The sequence below is a fragment of the Leuciscus leuciscus genome (assembly GCF_965113295.1).
Source record: "Leuciscus leuciscus genome assembly, chromosome: 12".
Lineage (NCBI taxonomy): Eukaryota > Metazoa > Chordata > Actinopteri > Cypriniformes > Leuciscidae > Leuciscus > Leuciscus leuciscus.
Window position 1 is genome coordinate 17,741,136 of NC_138736.1, and position 21,119 is coordinate 17,762,254.

At 38.6% G+C, this 21,119-nt stretch overlaps 1 long non-coding RNA gene across 1 annotated transcript in view; it reads right to left on the reverse strand.

Moving 5' to 3' along the window:
- Positions 1-18,510: 18,510 nt before the first annotated feature.
- The window catches only part of LOC309511603, a 223,794-nt gene continuing 221,185 nt past the window's right edge, over positions 18,511-21,119 (reverse strand). The window contains exon 3 of the long non-coding RNA XR_014210714.1: positions 18,511-19,520. This is a non-coding gene — a long non-coding RNA (uncharacterized lncRNA). The remainder of the gene's footprint in view (positions 19,521-21,119) is intronic.

The following is a 21,119-nucleotide window of genomic DNA, read 5'->3' on the forward strand; positions in this document are numbered from 1 at the left end:
TAAAGCTGTGCTGCCTCACAAACATCAGACATGAAGTTCACATCATGTTTAGTGCACAATTAAGTGTTTGCACAGGACGTTCATTTTCTAGTGTGATTCTAAGTGACAGAATATGTGTGAACTGTGAAGCTTGTTATTTTATTACCATGTGAGAGGAAATAATTGTAATTCTGATTTTATTTTTGGATTTATGGATTCAAAAGTGTTTTAGGTTTATGTCTGGACTGGAATACTAGCTTACTGCATTTTAGCATACTTTTTTAAGAGTATTTATTACGGAAATGATATACTTAAGACTTAAAGGAACCGTATGTAAGATTGTGGCCAAAACTGGTACTGCAATCACTTTCAAATTACTGTAGAGCGGTGTATCCCCTCCCCCTCCCCCCTGACTCGAGGTTGCCAGATAGGCTGGCATTTTTTTATCCAACATGTTTGTAGCTGCAGCTGTGGTAACTAGAGCAGAGCTGGCAACCCGGATGCCGAAACACTACTGACTTCGTGATTGGTAGATAGGTGGAGGGTGGAGCATCAGGCCAAAACACATGACAACATCAACTTCACTTTTAAATGACAATATCCTGGCCGGACTACTGTTGTCAGTGATATACGTATTTGAAATGAACATGATTTCTTAATGTCTAGTGACATATCAGGGCCATTTTATGATTAATTGAAATACATTTCTTACATACGGTTCCTTTAAGTATGTCATGTTTTGGAACACTTAATTACATGTTAATTGCAATTAAATAAAAATGTATTATAGTTTACATGTATATGTAAATACAATTAGCTGTACTTTAGAGTGCGTTTTCTTGACTTACGGACTGCATTTTTATAATTTCATAATTTTGTCTTTGAAATATGATTAAAGTATATTTTAGTTTATCAAAAATGTTTGTCAGTTCAATAGTACACTTTAATGTTATTTTTATTGAAACTCATGTATTTAAAAATAGCTGTAATTACACATTTGTAATGATGTTACAATTTAGTAATAAAATATTAACTTCAAAATGCAATATTAACACACTACAGTTAAAATTACAATACGTAGACCTACTTTACATATACTTTAATAAGTGTACTTTTTTTTAAATCACAGCAAGCTTATTAATAAAAATTGTTGAAAGTAAAACTTTAAATTTGACATTACAGTTTACTTCAGACAGTCATAAAAGTAAACAATTTAAGTACGCTTAAGCTATCTTTAATTTTGATTATATTATCTGCAAATATATAGCCTACAGTATGTGTGTGTGTATATATATAGGCCTATATATACTTTTAAGATTTTAAGTGCACTTCAAGTATAGGCCTACATATAGGCTACAGTCAATACAATTAAGCACGCACTTTTTCACAAGGATATACTACCTAAAGTTTAACTGCCTATACCATTTTTACATGATGCTGTATGCAACAATAATTGCTTCAAACAGTAATATGCTACATTGTTGTCACATGACCTCAGAGCTGCACGTTTAATAATCGGTCTAGTTGTCATCTTGAAAATAAATTTGGTTGTTTAAAAAAAAAAAAATGTGTGTTTGTTTTTTAAACATTTTTCCAATAAAAATATTAACTTCTGTCAGTCAAATCAAAAAGTGCCAAGTTAGTACAAATCTGGACCGATACTACTTCTGTTTCATCAGTAGTCAAAGTCAAGTTGAGCGCATTTGTGTGTTCTGTTGTGTCCAAAGTAAGGTTCGGCTGGTTAGAATGGCTCTGTTTTGCCCTCTGCTGGTGTAGCGTAACTGCAGCATCTGGAGTCTTACATTTTCAACAGCCGTTAAAAAATATTTCCGAATTCTGTAGACATAATAATTACAAAAATAACAAGTAACATTTAATTTCCAGGGGTTTTCTCTCTTTGCTTGAAATAGACTCACAATTCCCCACTGTCTGGTCTTTTACTTCACCCCCGTGCATGACCACTAGATGGCGATAGTACCTTCCAAATCCAATTTTACTTGGTTCATAAGACACGAATGCCAAGCAATCCAAGTTTAATCCAGGCGATTTTTGCAATGCTTAGTAACCTCTCTGTATGCTTATCTCATATCAGCAATGATGTCCCATATTATGTTACAACATGAAATCATTGGATTTTATAAATAAAACAGCCAACTACAACAATATTCATTTCTGCCAGTTGAAAGTAGGCTAGTTTCTGAAATTATTAAAATGTTTTATTACCTTCTTCTGGAACTAATTTGAGACATTTTCATGTTTTTCCAGTGTACTCACAGATTTGATATGCACTGCATTTGGAAAAGTGTTTTCAAGTAGGCTATAGCATAGTCTTTTTTTTTTTTCAGAATTGATTCTCGGTGCATTTTAATAGTTGAATACATTAATGACCTTCTATATCTGACAGAATACTGATTATGATGCATTCAACCTGACCTTACATTTTCAGTTACAAATAAGCCAAAAGCTTACATGTGTTTTTAACACCTTTTTTTGACTATTGAATTTAATATAATATAAACTACACAAAATTGGATAAAAACTGTTTTTTATTAGTTCCTCTATGAATTAAACACATGTAATGATGCACTCTGTTTTATATAAACAGCCGTTCAGCGTAGGCCTATATCTTTTCTGAACAAAGCCAGTGAATGCCTTCGTGGTAATCACCTTAGTGAGCAATGAAACATTGTAAACACATTTTCACAATTACAGTTGTGGTCAGAATTAATGGCACCCCTGGTAAATATGATCAAAAATGGCTGTAAAAACAAATCTGCATTGTTTATTCTTTAGATCTTTCATTCAAAAATTTTGCAAAAATCTAATTTTGAAGTAGGCTAAAAGAATTAAAAGTGCGGGGAAAATCACATTTTGAAATAAATGTTTTTCTCCAAAACACGGTGTCCAAATATATTGGCACCCTTTTATTAAATACTTTTTGCAATCTCCTTTTGCCAAGATAACAGCTCCGAGTCTTCTCCTATAATGCCTGATGAGTTTGGAGAACACCTGACAAAAGATCAGAGACCATTCCTCCATACAGAATCTCTCCAGATCCTTCAGATTCCCAGATCCATGATGGTGTTTCTTCTCTTCAGTTCACTCCACTCATCAGATCAGGGAACTGGGACGGTCATGGCAGAAGCTTCATTTTGTGCTCCGAAACACATTTCGATTTTGATGTTTGTTTTGGATCGTTGTCCTGATGGAAGATCCAACCACGGCCCATTATAAGATTTCTAGCAGAGGCCGTCAGGTTTTGATTTTTTATCTGTTGGTATTTGCTAGAATCCATGATACCATCTGAACAAGAAGTCCAGGACCTCCAGCAAAAAAATATGCCCACAACATTAAAGATCCAGCTGTATATTTAAAAATATTTAACGTGGGTATGGGGCATTTGTTATCCCTGTTTGCACCAAACCCATCTGGTGGCTTTGCTGCCAAAAAGCTATTTTTTTTAAGTTTCATCTGACCACAGAATCCGGTCCCTTTTGAAGATCCAGTCGTGTCTGATAACTGAATATACAGGAGTTTGTTTTTGGACAAGATTTTTCTTGAAACCCTCCTAAACAACATGTGGTGATGTAGGGGTTGTTTAGTTTTTGTTTATGGGCTTTCTGACCCCAAGACTTATCTCTGTAATTCTCCATCTGTGATCCTTGAAGAGTCTTTGGCCACTCAATCTTTCCTCCTCACCTTGCATTAAGACAATATAAACACACATCCTCTTCCTGGCAGATTCGTAACATCTTTAGTTGATTATAACTTCTTAATTATTGCCCTGATGGTCAACATGGGGATTTTCAATTATTTAGCTATTTTCTTACAGCATCTTTTTTTGTGTGATTTTGTGATGCTCAACAATCTTTTGCTGCACATCAGAACTATATTCTTTGGTTTTACTCATTGTGATGGATGATTAAGGGAATTTGGCCTTTGTGTTTCCTCATATTTAAACTCCTGTGAAACAAGAAGTCATAGCTAGACAATTTTGTGTTCCTAGTCACACTGGTGTGCTAAATAAAGGTAAATATTAATGGGAATATACTTCACTCGTAAAAAAATTTCTAGGGGTGCCAATAATTGTGGCCAATGTGTTTTGGAGAAAAACATTTATTTCATAATGTGATTTCAGGAGATTTTTTTTTGAAAATGATCATAACTGCTGTGTTTGGAGAAAGAGTTAATTAGTTTCCTCGGTTACTAATTAGTTACACCTATGTCTGGTTTAGTTCGCTTGTTTTCTCCCGTGTATTATACTCCCTGTTTTGTTCAGTTCTTTGTTGGTCATCATCTTTGAGTTATGTGTGGATAGCGTTGAGATTACTCCTGAGATTCTTCTATGCATTCTAATATTTTCGTAAAGACTCATTGTTTGTATTATCTGCGTTAACAGCGTGACAAATAGCATACCATTTTTTTTAAGAATATTGCAATATTTTTTATAAATGATTTATCCATTCACATTTTAAAATTCATGTACCCCTGTAATCTTTAATCTAAATAACTTCCCCTCCCATATACTGTACATCACAATGGGGACATCACTAGTACAACTTCCATTTCATAAGTGAATGAATCATGAATGAAAAAAGATATTAGATATGTTTTGTTGTCACATATAGAAAGCTTAAATGCTTTCTCTTGAGTCTCTTAGATCTGTACATACATACATTTGAATAAATCTTGTTTACAATTGAACAAAGACTTGTTTTCATTTTTTGTTACAAATCGGTTATGAAACGCCAACAGACACAATTGTCGGATCAGTGTGTTACCCCAGTCCATATCTGTTGGAGTTGGTCGCCGCTTGTTTTTGAAGGTGGAACTGGTTCAATCTGCATTTGTTGGGTCGTGGAATGTCTGAGAAGTTTTGTCTGGTCTATACGATTATTCTCTGCAGTGAGCTTGTAACGTGTGGCTGTTGTCATCTTTAAGGACAAGATCTCAACCCTCTCTCTCCACTCCACATGCTGTTCTATGGCTCACTCTCCTGTTTGTTAGATCAGATAAGGGACCACGGAAGAGGAGACTTTTTAGCATTTATGAGCTCTTTAGAAAAAAATATATGGTTTTGGAGAGCAGCCAGGCGGGGGGTTGCGCTCGCGTGACTGGCTGGTATGAGATGAGAGGGATATCCCACGTCTGGGGCACATGAGAGGCACCTTTGTCTGGGCGACGGAGCTCCGGGTCACAGCTTTTCAACACAATTTACTATACGCTCCTCGCCAAGGCTCATGTTACTCCGGTCTTGCCGGAGCACGTTAGAGGAGAGCGTTCCAAAAAAAAAAACGATCAAAAACAATGTACGCTTTTGAAGTGAGATAAAGTGTCTTTGAGTACCCGCGTGTCTGAGAAGATGAAATGGAGGCAGTGTGTTTACCATGTCAGTCGTAAGTTGCTCTCACATCACATAGGAATCATTAGGGTTCTAAATTAGGTGGATTTTGGGAGAGTGAAACTTCAGCGGGCGGTCACATGTATCTGGGGTGTGTTTGGAGATGTGGTACACTATGTCTCTCTTGGGCTGGACAGTGTGTGAACTGCCCTTCCTGTCTGGCTGTCTGTGGCTGCAGTGAAAGGAGAGACACAAAACTGTGTGAAAGTGTGTGTCACAACCTCTTTGGTATTTAGGGTTCCCACGGTCATAAAACATTGAAAAATCAGGGAATTTATGAAATTGCGATTAGTGTGGGAAATTCATGTAAATGTGGCTCTCCTCTGAAATACTTCAGTCTTTCAGTGTGTGACTCATTAGATGGAAAATGTTACTTTCTAACTACCATCTATGTGACAAAGTAGTAGTAGTGGTGGTTGCTCAATATGAAATCTGAAGCAAATATAGGACATATATATATAAAAACTATTTTTTTTTTTAAATCAGCTGAACCCCTTAGAAGTACAAATACTTTAGGTACCAATTGAGATTTTAAGGTAATATTTCAATATTTTTACAGTACATCTGCAAATTCACAGTTCTCTGATGTTGGCTAATGGTCAGGTGACATGCAGGTAAACGGATAAAATGTATATATAAAAAATTCTGTAAATATTGTTTTATTTAGATTTATTATTATTATTATTATTATTATGTATATACAGGGCTGCACAACTTGGCCAAAAACATATATTGCAACTATTTTGTTATATAAAAAATGTATATATGTCATTTAAAAATGAATATTAATAATTATAAAAATAACTTTATTTTACACTACAAGTTACCAATATTTTTATTTTATAGTCTTAAATTCTTTCCTTTCAAACGTTCAAATCCTCAAGCTTTTATTTTAGCAGAATATGGGCCCTATTTTAACGATCTGAAACGCAAGTGTCAAGCGCAAAGCGCATGTAACACCTCCGTGGGCGGGTCTCGGGCGCTGTTGCTATTTTCCCGGCGGGATAAATGCCTCTTGCGCCCGGCGCAAATCTAAAAGGGGTTGGTCTGAAGTAGCTTCATTATTCATAGGTGTGGTTTGGGCGTAACGTGAAATAAACCAATCAGAGCGACATCTCACATTCCCTTTAAGAGCAGGCCGCTTGTTCTAAAGCGGATTCCTATTATAACGGCGGATTTGCCAGACGCACGCCAGGAGCGGTTCACAGCCGAGGAGACCGACGTTCTCGTCAGGGACATTGGGGATGGAGAAACCCAACCAAATTAACTTCGGTTAAACAGGCGTATGATAATTTGGGTAAATGTGTAAGCTAGATGTATGCTTTTATAATAAATTGTTGTCTATCTATCTATCTATCTATCTATCTATCTATCTATCTATCTATCTATCTATCGTAATAATGTATGATTTGCAAAAATGAAAACTGCTGCTTCTGTGTAGATGAGAGAATCAAAGTGCGCGTTGTGCACACGCTACATTGATTATGGCCAAGCATGCGCCCTTAAAATAGCATATGAATAACATGCGCAACGCGCCACTGACTTTAAACTATTTTTTCCTGGTTAGTGGCGCAATTGTTTTCTAAACCTGCAAAATAGCATGAAGGAACGTTTGCGCCGGAACACGCCTCCTCTTTGCGCTGAACCGCCCCCGGGAGCGCAAGTGTATTTCTTAGTTAACCGACGTGCTTCTGTGGAGGGAAAAGTCCGCTTTGCGCGGGTGCAAAATAGGAATGATACATGCGTCGGTGTACAAAGTCAATTGCGCTGGGTGCAAGATAGGGCCCAATCTGTGAAATTCTGTAAAATTCTGTAATCTGTCCACATAAATGTTCTAAATGTTGTGCAGATGTGTAAATAAAGTGAACCAAGCACACACTCCACAGTGCCATCGAGCATGGTGAGCAGAGTCTCGAAGCGGTGCGGGTCCGCTGGAGTTACCGGGGGGGCGAACTGCCGGCCGCCTGGGTGTTGGCGGCTGCCGTCCGTGAGGGAGCGGAGGAGTCAACCGCCGTTCACCGTGGGCCAGAGCCTGTTGCCATCCGCCATGATGGGGAGGAGCAGGGAACGGGGGACTCCTGCCAACTGGGGGTATGTGGCAAGCAGGACGAGGCTGAGGGCCGTGGGAGATTTATACTTCTGCGTCGGAACTCACGCCGTAGCTACGTCGTAGGCTGTGTGTAGCAGGCGTACCCTTCGGCGTACCCTGACATGCACCTCTCCAAAAATGTAACAACACGTCAATTCTACCCGGACGTAAGCGCTGTGATTGGTCTGCTAGAACCTATGGAAGGCCAAAAGGGCCAAAACGTGTGAAACGTGTGATTACGCGTTAACACGCAATTTACGCGTTAACACGCAATTTACGTGTTAACACACAATTTAAATAGCGTGTTAATGTGTAAATTGCGTGTTAACTCATAATTACGTGTAGTGGTGATTTGTCCTCAACTTAAATCAATCAAGAAATCAAAATAAAATAAACAAACTCAAAATCAAACGGCCACTGAGGCACCTAAAGATTGCATCTTACGCAGGGCACAATAAGTCCAATGTCCAGGCAAGCATATCGTTCATGCGGTTTATTTCCATTTGAGCAAGCATACAAACAAATGGCGTCTGCAGCCTCTCTTTCCCTGGTAAAAAACCAACAACCTTTCCCAGTGCCTGCCTGTCCTAAGTGTTACCACCAATACAAACAGGTGCTCAGTACTATCAAAATAAAAGTCCCCAAAAAGATACTCAAATTAACTAAAATAATAACATTAACATTCTGTATCTACATCAATAAAATAATCATGCAAATTATTTAAGGTGAAACTAAATAAAGTAATTTAATTATTAACTTAATTACAAAACAAGGAAATAGCTCCAACATTACGTGTTTACACGACAGTTTCACACATTTTGGCCCTTTTGGCCTTCCATAAGAACCGCTCCCTCGGGTTTCACATGCTCCCTCAAGTAAATAGGCTTGTTTGAGATGCGCCTTGCCTGAAATGTAGTCGAAATTAGGCGGCTACAGTGAGGGGAGTGAAAAAAGTGCAGGCAAGACAGACAGATCTCTTTTCTCGCAGTGGATCTGACACCTGTGAGATCAGGCGGATATCGCGGGATTCACGCTTGTGTACAGTGTTGCTAATAAACTGGATGTAATTTAAGTTCTGTTGCTTTTATATGAAAATAAATATAATGAACAAGACACCCAAAGTACTTGTTATGTAATTCCATTCCAAATACGTTTATCAATCATTTTTTTATTTTAATACAGACATATGTTTATATATATATATATATAAATTAGGGCTGGGGGAATTAACGCGTTAATCTTTGCAATTCATTTGAGATGTTTAATGCATTAAAAAAAACCCGCGATTGACGCAGCAACTTTTTTTTGCCTCGGTTTAATGGCTTCCTGTTGCGGCTGCTATTGAAAAGGCCGAAAATATGCCATCCAGCTCCTCCGTGCTGTAGATCTTGTTCTTGCTTCCCTGCGTGTTTGTCACAAGAAGCCAAGCGCCGACATTAGGCGTTTCTCGATAGCAAGTACGCAAAGTTCGGACTTAATTGCCAAGTCCGACTCGGGAGAATGACTCCCGAGGACGCGAGTCCAGTTATTCTGCGTCACTCAGCTCGCTCTGCTACTCCGGTTATCTCTGTATGTATATTTTAGGCAACAATAAAACAAAATTTGTTATAAAACACCACACTGCCTCTTTTCGTTTTAATTTAAAGAAATCTTAAACATTATAGCCGCACAAATGTGGTTCAGGCAACGCGTAACGTTATTGATTATATTCACTGCATAACGTTAGCCTATTTATAACAAAACGAAATATAAAACACAACCCTGCCTCTTTTCGTTTAAATATAATATAAAAATATTAAACATTTTAATATGGTCCAGGCAATATGTGCATTTGTACTAAACAACAGATGTTGCAGTAAACAACATTACAGATCATCTTCGTTGTATTAAAATTTAAAATGACAAAACTCAACCCAGTCTCTTTTTGTTAAATTTCATTTTTATCAATATATTATTGGCCATAATGAAAGTATAAGTGAAAGGTACAAGAAGCTATACAAATAAAGCAAACAATTCAGTCAAACATACAAAGTCAGCGCTCTAGTCTAACCATACAATGGTAAAGTTAAATAGCTTATAAAGTTATGAAACTTCACTTAGCCCTCAGCCAAAACGATTGGCCAGGGAACAAATGATAGATTCACGAGACCAAAAATCGCCCGTTAGATATACACAAGACGAATTATATCTCATGTTTAACCACTACAGAGACGCCAGAGTCAGCGGCAAACGTCAGAACGACTAGCCGAGGAAAGGCTGTACCAGGCGGGGTACATGAGCGCCGATCGCCCGGTGATCGTCTGGATCTCAACTGGATACAATTTTCATAAATCTTTATAAATAAACCACAGATTTGAGCTTTAAACAACTAATTCTCGCCTGAAAAACTCTTAAAACTACATTTCATGATACAAAAACAGTAGTATTATATTTCAACTGTATATTAAAAAAATGGCGCTTCTTATGTTGTCATTCTCCTCGGCGCAGCCTATGCTCGTTATCAGCTGTCAATCAAGCTGTCAATCAAAGTTAACGACGCCCTTATTTGTCATACATTTTATATCTAAATACGATCTAAACTAACGAGTTAGAAAAAAATTCACCCCCCTCACAGTTGTCAGGCACTCGGAACCTATCGAAAAATACAATAAAAGTCCATGGGACCAACCTGTAAAAACATGAATTTATGCTGTGAAATCGGACATTTTAACATGGGGGTCTATGGACATTTGCTCCCTTTTGGGACCTCCCCCTAGCGGATTTTCGATGTATTGCAGTTTTTCGCACTTCCGGGTAGGCTTCATTTTTCAGATTAGAATGTTGCCGCTTGTGTATTTCCTGCTTCCTGTCATGTGACATGAAAGGCCAACCATGCATTGCTTAAAGACATACACACACTTAAAATGGTAAGAGAAATAAAATGGACTAAAAACATGTAAACCCATTAACACTATTATACATAAAACCATAGTATTAAATAGAGTGGTAAAACATGTTTCTTATGTGACAGTGTCAGAACGTCATAAGTTGCGTAAGTTGCACTTTAGGCGCAAGTATGTTAGTTTGGCCGGAAGCTAGAATTTTACTTTGTAAAAATTATGATTAATTTTCTTACACAAATAGGCCGCTGTACGTGAGCTGTATCATTCAGTTTCGTTCCGACAAACGGGGCACTACTTTTTCTTTTGCTCAATATGTTCAACGTTAATAAAAGGTATCCAAGCAAAAAGTTCTCCACGCATTATCCTGCAGTTAATGAGAAATTGTCATTTATTGGCGCACTATATTAACTACGTATTGAGACATGTAAAACTGTTGAGCTAGATTTTCAACCAATCAGCATCGAAAATGTAAGTAGGTCACAGCCGAAATCAAGCCAATATCACTACGCACATGTAAACATGGAGGAGGACGTAAGCAGCGCATCTTCATCTGATAGCGGCGATCAAGCTCGATTAACACCCGTAAAGTGTATTCTTCATGTCGGAAAAGATGGTGGGAAAGGTCCGCAGCCCTTTACTGAAGTCCGATGGGAAAAAATCAAGCATAGGAATGGCTCAAAACGTCGGACACTATGGAGCTAACGTTAGCTATTGCTAATAAACATGTTTTCCTCCTGGACAAACCGGTCTCTGATGTCCCAACAACTACGGGTTTCACCCGGCCTGCTATCGGCGTTTTATAGACGCTTGACTTGTGTGTATGTGTGTGATGGGTAGGTTTAGGGGTCGGGTTAGTGTATGTGTGCGTGTGTGTGTGAGAGAGAGAGATAGGCCGCTGTCGGTAGCCTAAAAGAGGCCTAGAAATAGGGTTTCGTCCCACCAAGTGGGGCACTACCTACTTTTTTAACATCAGAAATATATAGAGATTCCTTAGGAAAAAGTTCTCCACACACAACCTTGCAGTTTTTGATAAAAATGATGCTAAAGCTTAGCCTGACTACGTCAGACTTCCTACTTCCGCTAATTTCATTTCGCTCCTGTAGTCAGTCTGAGATAGCAGCCTATCTTTCAGTTTTCCACCGGCCTGAAAACAGCCGGGCCAATCAACGAACAGAGGGCGGGCTGAGAGCCGTGACGTAGACGCTGATTGTACCGTGGATGCGTAGATTTACTTCACATAATCACCAAAAGTCATTCACAGCCATGTTCACTCCGGTATTTCGCTCGATGGTTTAGTTTTTGCATCATACATGCGTTTACAGTGGAAGTTAGATGCGGCTGAGCATGCGCATAACACACGCCATAACCAAACGTTATGTGATTGGCTTACGGGTAACCAATGATTTTAAACTTCAGACAAGCGCCCCCCCGCGAGAGAGAAAACACTTCTCTATTATGCTATTCCAGACTCTGTATACGAAGCAAAGTGAAGTAGCAGAGTCTGGTATTACCAGGCTAGCTAAAGGTGCCCTGTTAGCGATCGCCCTTGCGATCAGAGGCATAATAAGACCAAGTGCGACAGGAAATCCCAATTAAGGTGAATTTATTGTGCAGACAGTGCAAATCCAATGACAAAAAAAAAAATAAAAAAAATAAATAAAAAATATTATAAAAAAAATAACATAAATATTTACACGTTTTTGTGGGAAGGTAGCCACAACAGCAGTTGTATCGTTTGGTTAATAAACTTTCTGGAACAAGGTTCTATGAATTTGCTTCCACTTCACACAACCAACCTGACCCTCCTGCACCATGCTTTCTGGCAGCCATTTATAGTCTAGGGCTAGGCCACACCCGGAAATGTCCCATTCTACAGGTAAGTTTACTTTCTAACATATGTACTTTCAACCACCTAATGCATATTAAACAACATCCATAATTACATTACACAGTAACAAGAACATGCAACTATGATGCAAAACAATGAATTAACAATAAACCTTGCTTTACAGGAACATTTGGAAAAACTCCCCCCCCCCCCCAGTTACCCAACATGGTTTCTCCCAATCAGGCAGCATGTCCACCATGTTTAAATACTCTGCCCTTAAACTAATACAGGTTTGGTCACAGGCGTTTTCCAAGCAGGTAAGTTAGATATGTAATAATGTGTTACACAATTTTTAATAAAGTTTTCAAATCAAACATATTTGTGTTGTGGTTCTCTATAAAGATGAATGAACAATGTTAGAGGGTAATGATACCCAAACACGTTGTACTCTCAAATATCTAAAACACATTATACACAATACATTCAAGTATTGCACAAACATTGCACATTCACAACACTGCAGTTTGAATACCCAGGATATCAGTGTCAGTAACTAGACTGCGTTAATGCCGCACATGTTTGTGTGTTTGATATGGTGTACCTACATACAGTCCATTCATGATCACGGGTTTGCTCCGTGACATGCCCATTTAAAAAAAAGGAAAACATAGGGAATTTTGCACTTTCAAACCTGTTTATCATATAAACCCAAAAATGCCGAATTACCACTTGAAGTACAAAATAAACCAGTTTGAAATGTGTGATACCTGAAGTTGCTATCTAGGCAAGGCAAGGCAAGTTTATTTATATAGCACATTTCATACACAATGGCAATTCAAAGTGCTTTACATAGAAGAAATTAAAATAATGAAAAGAAATGAGAATAATTAAAACAGTTTAGAAAAATAAAATAAAATACAGTACTTTTAAAAAATAAAAAAGAATATTTATTATAGATCTTTCTTTCAAAGGATTCCCTTAAGACTTAAATCTTTCAACCTTCTTTTAACCTTCAATCTTCTTACGACTTCCATCTATCAACTTTCCTTTAACTTTCTTTTCTCCCTCATTTACTCACACGTTCTTTTCACTTTCTTTAGCACTTTAGCACTGCGTTCACATTCTTTCTCAGACGAAAACTTTAATATCGTCATTTAAATACTGTTCTACTTTCAAACCCACATTAATCACTTTCACATTATCACCTTCTGAGTGGGCATTTACAGTTTCGGGCTAAATGCCCTGCTGACATAGGAGAAATTAAAATAATTAAAAGAAATAAGAATAATTAAAACAGTTTAGAAAAATAGAGTAAAATACAGTACAGTACAAACAGTCGGACGAACAGCGGCACAGTGCTCATTCAGTAAATGCACAGCTAAACAGAAGTGTTTTGAGTCTGGATTTGAATGTGACCACTGTAGGAGCACCTCTGATCTCTTCTGGAGGCTGGTTCCAGCTGTGGCTGGCATAATAGCTAAAAGCAGACTCACCATGTTTAGAATGAACCCTTGGTATTTCTAGCTGATATGATCCTAATGATCTGAGTGATCTGTTGGGTTTATATTCAGTGAGCATATCTGCAATGTATTGAGGTCCTAGGCCATTGAATGATTTATATACCAGTAATAATACTTTAAAATCAATCCTAAATCTAACTGGGAGCCAGTGTAAAGACCTGAGGACTGGTGTGATATGTTCATATTTTCTGGTTCTGCTCAGAATCCTGGCGGCAGCGTTCTGTATGAGCTGCAACTGTCTTATGGTCTTTTTGGGAAGGCCAGTGAGGAGTCCATTACAATAATCCACCCTGCTGGTGATGAAAGCATGCACAAGTTTCTCTAAGTCTTGTCTGGAAACAAAGCATCTAATTCTTGCAATATTTTTCAGATGATAGTATGCTGATTTAGTTATTGCTTTGACATGACTACTGAAACTAAGGTCTGACTCTAGTGTCACACCAAGATTCCTGACTTGATGTTTAGTTGTTTGACCCCTAGAGTGAAGGTATGCGTTCACTTTGAGAACTTCATCTTTGTTTCCAAACGCAATAACTTCAGTTTGGTCTTTGTTTAATTGAAGAAAGTTTTGACACATCCAACTGTTGACTTCGTCAATGCATCGGCACAGGGAGTCAATGGGGCTGTAATCATTAGGCGATAGGGCTAAGAACAGCTGTGTGTCGTCTGCATAGCTGTGGTAAGCAATTTGGTTATTTCTCATTATTTGGCTCATTGGGAGCATATACAGGTTGAACAGGAGTGGCGCAAGAATTGAGCCTTGAGGGACTCCGCATGTCATGGATGTCCACTCAGACTTATGGTCTCCTATACTCACATAATAACCTCTCCCATCTAAGTATGACCTGAACCATTTTAGGACTATCCCAGAAAGCCCCACCCAGTTTTCCAGCCTGTCAAGAAGTATGTTATGATCGACAGTGTCAAATGCAGCACTGAGGTCGAGTAGTACCAGCACTGATAATTTTCCTGAATCAGTATTTAAGCGAATATCGTTTATTATCTTTATGAGCGCTGTCTCTGTGCTGTGATGCGGTCGGAAACCAGATTGAAAATTATCAAAGTATCCATTCGAGCTTAAGAATTTGTTCAGCTGATTGAAGATAACTTTTTCAATGATCTTGCCTATGAAAGGAAGATTTGAGATCGGTCTATAGTTGCTTAATATGGTCTTATCCAGATTGCTCTTTTTCAGGAGGGGCTTGACAACTGCAGTTTTCAGGGAGTTTGAAGTGAGGCATTTACCACTTCTAGAAGATCTGCTTCTAAACTGTTTAGCACACTTTTGAAAAAAGATGTGGGAATTGTGTCAAGGGCGCATGTTGATGTTTTAAGGTGTTGTACGGTTTCTTCCAAAATGTTGCCATCAATTTCTTTGAAGTCAGACATAGTAACTACATTCTCAGGTGGTCTGATCTGTCTGACCCCAGTGCAACTCAAGGATGTGCTGATCACCTTTCTGATATTATTGATTTTCTCAGAGAAGAAAGAAGCAAACTCACTGCACTTGCTGTTTGAGAGCATTTCACTAGGAATCTGGCTTGGGGGGTTTGTCAGTCTCTCTACAGTAGCAAAAAGAGTGCGTGTGTTGTTTAAATTGCTGTTTATAATATTTGAGAAGAAAGTCTGTCTAGCTTTGCCTAGTTCCATATTGAAAGCATGCAGGCTGTCTTTGTAGATGTTATAATGGACTACAAGTTTTGTCTTCCGCCACATGCGCTCTGCTTTTCTGCATTGTCTTTTCATATGTTGCACTGCTGTTGAGTTTCTCCAAGGTGCTTTTTGTCTGCCACTCTTCTTCCTGACTTTAACAGGAGCAATATCATCAATTATATTTTTAACTTTTGAGTTAAAAGAATCAAGGAGAAAATCAACAGAGTCAGCAGATATGCTTGGTGTTAAGGATATAGCCTTCATAAATAGTACACTAGTGTTCTCATTTAAGCATCTCTTCTTGACAGACACAGATCTAGCTTCAGTGGCAGGAGAGATCAATATATCAAAGAAAATACAGAAATGATCAGACAGTGCTACATCCTTAATAAAAATCGATGAAATGTTTAGACCCTTACTGATAAGTAAATCTAGAGTGTGTCCATGATTGTGTGTGGGTCCATGTACATGCTGAGTCAGATCAAAAGTTTTTAAAACAGTTTTGATTTCTTTTGCCATATTGTTTTCTGCATTATCTATGTGAATGTTAAAATCTCCAGCAATGGCAAAACAGTCAAACTCTGAGGTAATTGTTGATAACAGTTCTGTAAAGTCCTCAGCAAAGGCTGGAGAATATTTTGGAGGCCTGTAAATAATGATAAGTAAAATGCGAGGAGCACCTTTTAACACAGTACCCAGATATTCGAAAGACGGGTAATTCCCAAATGATATTTGCTTACATTGATAGATATCTTTAAAAAGAGCAGCTAGACCCCCACCTCTCTTAACAGCTCTGCAGACACTCATAAAAGTAAAGTTAGGAGGGGCTGTTTCATTGAGGATTGTTGCACTGCAGCTGTCTTCTAGCCAGGTTTCATTTAGAAACATAAAGTCCAGGTTGTTTGTGGTTATTAAGTCGTTGACTAGAAGTGATTTATTTTTAAGTGAGCGAATGTTTAAAAGTGCTAACTTAACAGTCTTACTTTTTGTCCCCACAGCAATCTTAGTTTGACATGTAATAGGCACCAGATTAGTTGGGTTTGCTGTACGGCTATTGAAGGCCTTAGACTTTTTATCTTGTAATAGAACAGCAATAGAGAAAGATACAGGCACACTGGGTTCCCGCTTGTTCTGTAAACATTTGAGAAAGTTACTGTTATCAAAGCGGGGACCCGACATGCATCACTGAGAGCTGGTATCAGTTGTTTTTGGTTCACCTCGAGCAGATGGAGGAGGGTGTGGGCCCTGGCGTTTTGGCCGAAGAGGCCGAAGAGCTCTCACAGGAGGAGGGGGCGGGCGAGCTCGGCGCGCAGGCTTCGGTGTTTGAGGTGCCTGACGATTTTTGGTTGGTATCTGGGGGCTTGCAGCAAAAGAGTGGGATAGTCTGGTTCCAGCATGCACTAGTTCTTCCATTTTCTGTGAGAAGCACAGGAGTGGAGTTGCTGGCGAGAGTGAGAAAGTATCTGGTGAAAGGGGCTGTTGCTCAGGTGTTATAGGAGGCTGTGATATGCTGTCCTGGCTTCCCTGGCTGTTTTCCAGGAAGTCGTCCTTGGGTGCTGAATCTTGGAGCAGTTCTAATATGTCTGTCTGTGGTGAGCTCTGTGGGCATGGCTCAGCTGAGATTGTGTCCGTGAGCAGAGGTTGTTGTGGCTCAGTGGTGTTATCATTGTCCTTGTGTGATATGTCAACCGCATGTCCATTTTGTTGCTGAAGTGAAGTCCCGTGTTCATTCATACTGTTTCCAGGTGTGTGTGTGTCGTTCAGATTGACACACACTGCAGAAGGATGATTGAGGGAGAAGTCGATATTGTCCTTTAACACTCTTGAACCAAGTTTGTTTGGGTGATGGCCATCCCGATGAAATAGTTGTCTCTGACTCCAGAAAAGATTGAAGTTGTCAATGAAGTTTACTCCTTTTATATTGCAGGTTTTTTGCAGCCATGTATTAATCCCAAGCAGCCGAGAAAACCTGTTTGTTCCTCTTGCTGGTAGTGGTCCACTGATGAATGTTTGAACTTTCAGTCTTTTAAGTGTTTCAAAAAGTTCATTGAAATCCTTCTTAAGGAGTTCTGACTGCTCTTTATGAATATCATTCTTCCCCACATGAATTATGAGTCGATTTGCAGTCTTATGTTTCATCAGAATGTTCTGAAGTTCCCTGTTTATATCAGAAGTTGTTGCTTTTGGAAGGCAGCATGTAGTTGTATCCCTGCTGCTAATGTTTCTGATTATGGAGTCCCCCACTATCAGAGTCCTGGGCTCGGCTGTGCTCTGAGCTGAGTGCCGCTGTCTGCTCGACCTTGAGCGCCAGTTAGCATCAGTGTTAGCTACTGGCTGATACAGTCTGTGTTCGATCACATTCATCACGTTTGGGGATTCCTCATTTACATTCATTAGTACTTCAAATCTGTTCTCAAGATGTATAGGTGTTGGTGGGAGACCAGTGTTTGCCATCCTTGTCAGAGCTGTATCTGGGGTAGAGGATGCTACTGCGGCAATATGTGGGGCTCGTGACAATCTGATGTCTCGAGTGCCTTTGGGTCTCGCTCCCTGTTTGTGCCATCGATTTGTAAGTCGATCGGCTTGTTTCTCTACCTGTCGAGGAGCACTAGTTTCATGGGACTCACCGGCTATATGCTGAGGGTGTCCATGACGAAGCTCTGTTGTGTGTTCCGTCTGGTTTGGTGGTCCCGTAAATAACTTTGTTTCAAGAACTGCAATCCTTTGTAAAAGTCTGTGGCAGTTAGTGCAGCAAGTAGATTCCAGAAGAGGCATTTTCTCTCTTATCCTTGTAGGCAGTTGTGTTTTCCTTTCCCCGGAATGTAAGCTGGTCGGGTAGAAGAATTCTGCGTTTTTGTGGTAATCCAAACTTTGTCGTTTGAGCACTGTGCTGATTTGCTGAAGTTAAAATTAGGTGATAAAAGGAGCTAAAATATAAAAATATAGAAGATAAAATATAAAAGCGATAGAGCAAAGCGCGGAGCAGTAAGCAAGAGCGTCCGAACGGTAGCTGAGCTGAGCAGGAAGATCTAGGGACAGTAAACATGATAGGGGACAGAGGGACAGAGCAGGACATGGAGATCTAGGGACAGTAAACATGATAAGATTATCAAGAAAACTTCTACTGTAGCATTAACATCCCAATTACTTCTCATGTTCCAATTCAAAGGTAATATTTGAGGTAAAATCTGAATAACAAATAGAATTAAGTAAAATATAATAACAGAGCTGCCAACTCTCACGCATTCACCGTGAGACTCACGCAATTGACACTTTTCACACGCTCTCACGCCACACATCCATTTTCTCACGCACAGAAAAATCGCGAAGCAAAGAGGACATGGAGACCAACAGACTAGACAGAGCAGGTTAGTTATGATATGAAAAAAATCTCAGCTCTCATATTCTGTCAATTTTATTACGAAATTCAAACAATAAATACCGTTTTGGTGTTTGTAATTGATCCCTAGCGGCACGTGACCCGATCATCTCTACTAGCTAATAGTAAATAAACACGAATGAACAATGTTGAAAGAAACAGTACAGCTTACCGAAATGTATATTCTTCATACATAATATCGATCAATCAATCAAACAAAGGGGTCAATAAAACAGCTGGAGAACAATTATGTCACATAACATTTACCTCAGGAAAGCCATTTAATGACCATAATATAGGCACGTTAGTTGGCTAGAAAAAGTATTTTGCTAAATATGTGTACTATATTACATATTTATTATATTTGTACTTATATCATTAAATAAAGTTGTTATTATAATAAAAAATGCATTATATTTAATCTGAGTTATTTTTTACCTTAAATAATACTACCAGCTGATAGGGCTGTCTGTAAGTAGCCTATGTATTTTATTTATTTTTTCTTGAGAAAAATTAACGCCTATCTTGTGTACCTAATATTTATTCAAATGAGTCAATATTAAATCAAATCACAAGAATTGAATTGAAATCGTGAAATTTGTTTCAAGAAATTTGTTAAAAAAAATAATAAAAAAAAACCTAGCTTACCAGAAATTGTACCATATAAACATTGTAACATGTTGTCACTAAACCTAATACAATTCAGTTTAGTTACTAAAATGTTTTGACAATCACAATACACTTATTGTGATGCAAGTTTTTTTTGCAACCCCCCCCCCCCAAATCTCACTCCAAGTTAAACTCGTTATAAAAAGTATACAAAAAAAAACACTTTTAAAAATAACACATTTAATGGTGAATTGTTAATTTGCATACACGAGCAGTAACTGCACTACATGTACATATTCACAGAAATGATTATTGTAAACAAGATTTAATTTTGATTGATTTATTTACCTACCCACCTCTCTCTCTCTCACACACACACACACACACTCACACACTAACCCGACCCCTAAACCTACCCATCACACATACACACAAGTCAAGCGTCTATAAAACGCCGATAGCAGGCCGGGTGAAACCCGTAGTTGTTGGGACATCAGAGACCGGTTTGTCCAGGAGGGCAACATGTTTATTAGCAATAGCTAGCGTTAGCTCCGTAGTGTCCGACGTTTTGAGACATTCCTATGCTTGATTTTTTCCCATCGGACTTCAGTAAAGGGCTGCGGACCTTTCCCACCATCTTTTCCGACATGAAGAATACACTTTACGGGTGTTAATCGAGCTTGATCGCCGCTATCAGATGAAGATGCGCTGCTTACGTCCTCCTCCATGTTTACATGTGCGTAGTGATATTGGCTTGATTTCGGCTGTGACCTACTTACATTTTCGATGCTGATTGGTTGAAAATCTAGCTCAACAGTTTTACATGTCTCAATACGCAGTTAATATAGTGCGCCAATAAATTACAATTTCTCATTAACTGCAGGATAATGCGTGGAGAACTTTTTGCTTGGATACCTTTTATTAACGTTGAACATATTGAGCAAAAGAAAAATTAGTGCCCCGTTTGTCGGAACGAAACCCTATTTCTAGGCCTCTTTTAGGCTACCGACAGCGGCCTAAAACTCATTGTTTTGCTTCAGAAGGCCTTTATTGAACTTTATTAAAATCATGGGGTAATTTTAATTTTAAAGTGAACTACTCCTTTAACAGCCAACCAGAAAAACGTGTCGACCAATGCCGATAATTTAAGAATGCCAAATATTGGTTGATATATCAAGGGGGCACATTCTAATCTCAGGACATTAGAATAATATTGACATAATACAAGTGGTGCAGAAATGACATGCTTCACATTTGAACTAGAAAGGAAACTATATTAATTCTGATAAGCCATTAATTTGAATTGTGTACATGTTAAAACAGCAGAGTAAGTATGTGATAGCATTTATCATACCTGGACAATGTTCTGGATCGTCTCTGGATCTGCCTTTATCAGAATTCCTCACTGTAAATAAATCTGCTCCATCTAGTTGTTGTTGTTGTTGTTGTTGTTGTTGTGAAAAATCATTCCACATATGCTTCATTTGAGTGATCTGTACGTAAACTGGACCGTTCCAGGTCACTAACGTTAAGTTTTTAAAGTATCATCGGTCACTGTCCAGTTGGAAAATTAATCATCTTCCAGTGCTCTTGTGGAATTCTGCACACTGTTTTAGGGGGGATTTTTCTGCACTTAGCTTCATCCTACTTTGTGAGTTTCCCAGTTCCTGTCACAGAGAAGATTCCCAAAGTATGACGCTGTCACCACCATCCCTCATTGTGCCAGTAGTGCTTTCTGCTAATGCATTCTTGGTTCTGCAGTTCTTTAGTGTAGATGTA